Raw genomic sequence first — 5298 nt, 5'->3', positions numbered from 1 at the left:
ACCTACCCAATGCAATTTCAATCTTACACGAAGATCAGAGTTCCTACTCACTCCCCCTCAATCACCTCAGTGATTACTACCTTTAATCAATATTAAAGACAATTTTGAAGTCACACTTCAAACAACTCTTGATTGTGCTTAACAGCTTTAATCAAGATACATAGCACTCACGCTTAAAAGCTTAGAGTGACACAACACTTACAACTCAATGAACACCCTACACCAATGCAATCATCTACGTGATAATAACTTGGCTTACAAGATATGTCTAATACAAGACTCACAAAAATACAGCAGTGAAGTATGATGGACACTCTAAATCTTCACACCTCAAAATCCCCAGTTCTGAATGAAGGAATGACTTCCTTTTATATTGCAGCACTTGGGCCTTGTACTTGTATTCTCCTTAATTTAAGGTCACGCGAGTTCCCCTAAATTCCTCATCTAGGTTACTCACAAATACGCTATTTGTTAGGTTCATTAAATGTAGCTTGGTTGTTGGTTTCCTGGATTTTCTCTCAGCTGTTGAATCCCTGAAGAATAGCCTGAGAAAAATGCTGAAACAGAAAAACTAAACAACCTACAATTTAGCATATGCTGTCAGGAATGAATGTCACAACATTCAGCTTGACATCAAGGACCATATGCTAAGTCTGTTTTTCCTGAAAACAGACTGTCCAAATTTGCTGAACTGTACAGGACCAATTTGTCCATTCTACAGTAACAACTTACATTAATAAATGTCAAAGCATCCAATTTGACATTTACACATTTATCCTTAAGTCAGTTCTGTTATCCTCTTGAAGAACAGACTGAGAAACATACTGAAGTGTAGCAGAACACCACTCTGTCTATTGTTCAGTATATGTTGTCAATGATGAATGTCATAACATCCAGTTTGACATTCAGACAGTAGTCCTTATGCCAGGTCTGGTATTTCCTTGATAACCAGACTGGAAATAAATACTGAGTTCTAACAGAACACCAACTGTTCTATTCCTCAGTATCTGCTGACAGGGATGAATGTCATAACATCCAGTTTGACATTCAATACATCATGTATTAGCTAATCCTGCAGTAAACTACTCAAGTATGTCATGACATCAGTCAAGACATCAGAGTACAGCTAGATATTCTAACCTACAATGCAGTCACACAAACACCTCCACAGCATGTCATGACATCAGTCAAGACATTAGAATCCAGCTAGTGTTTTACCATACAATGCAGCCAATTAAACACCTACAAAGATTGCACACCATAATTCCTCTCCTTACAGACCCAAAATGAATGGGGTTGTTGAAGCTGCTAACAAAAATATCAAGAAGATTATCCAGAAGATGACAGTCACGTACAAAGATTGGCATGAGATGCTGCCATTTGCTTTGCATGGATATCGTACGTTTGTCCGCACTTCAACATGGGCAACCCCTTTTTCTCTTGTTTACGGCATGGAGGTTGTTCTCCCAGTAGAGGTGGAGATCCCATCAATGAGAGTCTTGATGGAAGCCAAGTTGACTGATGCTGAATGGATTCAGATTCGTTACGACCAACTGAATTTGATCGAAGAGAAAAGATTGACTGCCATGTGTCATGGTCAGTTATATCAGCAGAGAATGAAGAAAGCATTCGATAAGAAGGTCAAGCCTCGTGTATTCCGAGAAGGTGACCTCGTGCTCAAGAAAGTTTTGTCTTTCGCGCCCGATTCCAGGGGAAAGTGGACTCCAAACTACGAAGGTCCATATGTTGTCAAGAGAGCCTTTTCAGGCGGTGCTTTGATGCTCACAACTATGGATGGGGAGGATTTCACTCGTCCTGTGAATTCAGATGCAGTCAAGAAATACTTTGCCTAAAAGAAAAACAGAATAGCTCGCTAAGTTGAAAATCTGAAAGGGCGGCTTAGGCAAAAATGAGCGTCTCGGTGGATAACCCGAAAGGGTGATCCAGGCAAAAATCAGAGACTTGAAAAAAAATGAATTTGCATCCCTCTAGATTGAGTACCTCTCCCTGGGGAAATCTAGGCAAAAATAAGGGATTTGGCAAGTAACTGCATCCTGACAAGACTTTCTGTTTCACAACTGTCTTTTCGTCAGAGATTCTCGCTCAGTCATCATTAACTGAAGCCTCAAATACATCGGATTCAAATTGGTAGAGAAATGGTCATTATGTTCAATGTAGCCCTCTTCCAATATATATCATCGATTTCAAATTTGTACAGATCTATGGAGTCTTGCCATTTGCAGACTACCATTTTATCAAATCAATTTGAGCTTTTATCTAATTATTTGCACTCTTATTTGTTTCAATTCAACAAATGTTTTGCATGTTTTAATTGATAAAAATGTCATTGTTTTCAAAATAAACAAATTTTTCACAAAAACAACTTTTAAACAAAGTGAGCATTCACAATGATCAAAGGATACTCAAGAAACTCTCAGTGCTCTCCCAAGGGTGGTATGATTTCCAATAGGGTAAGACATTTATTCATATCTCCAACATAACTGTATCTTTGTTCCTGTAGAACCTTTTATGGTTTCTCCTCAGCGAGGTTGCTCAGTGCTGTGTTGGTTGAAGTTGTTCAGCTTCATTTCCCCGGCAGTACATCATTCTTCCTCCTAGCCTCTACTAGCCCCATGGTGGTTTTCATCCCCAGTGGAGTGCTGTTCTAGCCCTATGGTGGTTTTCATCCCAAGTAGGTTGTTGTTTGAACATTTTTGTGGGCCAGTCCCGAGCAGAGTGTTTGTTGAAGACTTCAACTTGCCTTTCCAACATTATTCTCTCCCCGGCATGGGTGCTTTTCTTTGGAAGATTCGGTATTTGGTGGGTTGACATTCCAGTACTTCGTCATTTCCTCGGATATATCCTCAGCGGAGTTGTTGGTATGATGAACTTCATCTATACCGTCTATCCCCATCAGAGATCTAGTTGCTCCCTGGCATCTTTGATCCCTAGCATGAGTTGTTGTTGTGGCATTTCTTTCTGTGCATTGAACTCGTTGCTCCGGTGGTGACTTACGATCCCTCCGGAAACTTCTTGAGGCCTTCCTCCCCTGAAGAGCTTTGGTGATTGCCTGATATCTCTGATCCCCAGTAGAGTGGCTTGTGTGGCAGAATCTACTTGTGTGATCGTTTCTCCCTCAGTGGGTTTTCCCCCAGTGGATTTGTTTGGAGTTGCTTTTGTGGCAGTTCTTGCTTGTGCAGCGAACTCTCTTTCCCAGTTGAGACTGATGTTCCCCATGCAGAAATCTCGTGATTTCTCCACTTCCCCAACAGAGTTGCTTTCGTGGCAGTTTCTGCCTGCTGTGAACTTCTGATTCCCAGTTGGGTTGATTGATGATCCATCGCTCAGAGATTTGGTGATTTCTTGATATCTCTGGTTTTTTCCCAGCAGATCTTTGCTTTTTAGCATCCAGATCTCCAGCAGATTGGCTTTCCAGTTGGACTTCTTGGATTTTTCCTCTGGAAGTGTAGTACCGGGCGTTTACTTCCTGGGCCTGTTTGTGTTAGAAATGTCTGTTTTGTCAGCATTCATCAAACATAAATCACGCATATTCATGCATAATCATAACATTCAGATATTCATACTGCATTCTTTTGCCATATATCTTTTGTTTGTTGTCTCCCGCTAATTGGTGATATAGATCTCCCCAGTAGATCTCCCCAAGCAGATGTCGGGTGTCTAATCTCTCAATATAGAGTCAGCCCCTTAAGCAGAAAGTGTCTGTCATTCCTTCTGTAGTTCCCCACTGAGTTATATCCTCGTGGATGACGGTTGTTTCCGTTTCCTCCCAACACATATAGTGGGATGGGTTTTCCCTTTTGAGTTCTTTCCTCATTAGGACGAGTCTTGATTCAATTTTCCTTTTAGTTCGATCCTAAATTGGCCCTTTTTTTCAACTGTCTCTTGTGCTTCCCTGTGATATAAATGAATAGTTGCTTACTAACCGGCACTCATTCATATTATCCTCAGTGGAACCCGTGGCCTTCTACCTACAAACCGGTATTCGTAAGTCCTATCTGTGTGGTTTTCTACCTACTAACCGGCAGTTATAAATCCTACTTATGTCCCCTAGCAGAGGTAACCTTTGTGGTTCATTCTGGTTGATGGCGGATTTTGTGGTTTTCTACCCACTATTCGGTAGTTATAAATCCTATCCTTTGATCCTCAAATGAGTCTTTGGTCTTCTACCTACTAACCGGTGGTTGTAAATCCTATTTTCTCGCTTTGTTCCTCAGCGGAATCTTTGGTTTTCTACCCATCATCTTGGTAGTTGTAAACCCTATTTTTTTCTCTCCTTGCAGAGTTAACCTTAGTGTTCATCCCAACCGATGACGGTTACTTTTCAGTGGTTTTCTGCCTACTAACCGGTAGATGTAATCCCCTGTTTGCGGTTATCATTACCCAGGTGGCGGTATTGATTTCCCTCTCCCCTTTTGGATATTTGCTCTGATTAAGCAATTTTATCTTCGGCGGGTTTTCCCCTTCCTTGTGGGTATTTACTCCGAGTAAGCATTTTTATCCTCAGTGGGTCCTCTTTCATTCACCGTTTGCCGGTATTGTTTGTTGTCCCTTTTGAATGGTCATCATTATCATACCTAGCTGGGTATTCCGATGCCTTTCTTTTCGGTTGATTTATCCTTTAACAACCTACAACCCGATTATGGATAATCTTCCATGCGAGTATACTATCTACGTTTTGACGGCTATAGATAATGTATCTCATGCACTCTTCGGTCGAAGCCTTTCGTGTTTCCCCAGTCGAGTAAGATTCGTTGTCCCTTTGCGGAGTCGAATATTCTACACCTTTTGTTTGGATAGTTGTCGTATGCTTGCAATTTATCCCCAGTGAGTCATCTCTCGTCTATCCTTTTGTTGTTGGTAACGATTGTTTCTCTTTTCGGTTGATTTATCCTTTACCAACCTACAACCCGGTTATGGATAATCTTCCATTCAAGTATATTATCTACGTTTTGACGGCTATAGATAATATATCCCATACACTCTTTGGGTCAAATCTTTTGATTATTTCTCCAGCAGAGTAAGATTCGTATTCCTTTTGTGGAGTCGAATGTCCATCCTATAAACAAGTTTGCTTTCGCTCTCTTCAGGATGATGAGTGTTTTGGAACACAAACCAATTCACGTTTTCGGTCGATTTTATCCTTTAACAACCTACAACCCGGTTATGGATAATCTTCCATGCGAGTATATTATCTACGTTTTGACGGCTATAGATAATATATCTCATGCACTCTTTGGTTGAATCCTTTGTTTGTTTCCCCAATTGAGTATGATTCGC

This window comes from Lathyrus oleraceus, chromosome 4, assembly GCF_024323335.1.
Source record: "Lathyrus oleraceus cultivar Zhongwan6 chromosome 4, CAAS_Psat_ZW6_1.0, whole genome shotgun sequence".
NCBI classification, from domain to species: Eukaryota; Viridiplantae; Streptophyta; class Magnoliopsida; order Fabales; family Fabaceae; genus Lathyrus; species Lathyrus oleraceus.
This window is presented reverse-complemented; position numbering follows the sequence as displayed.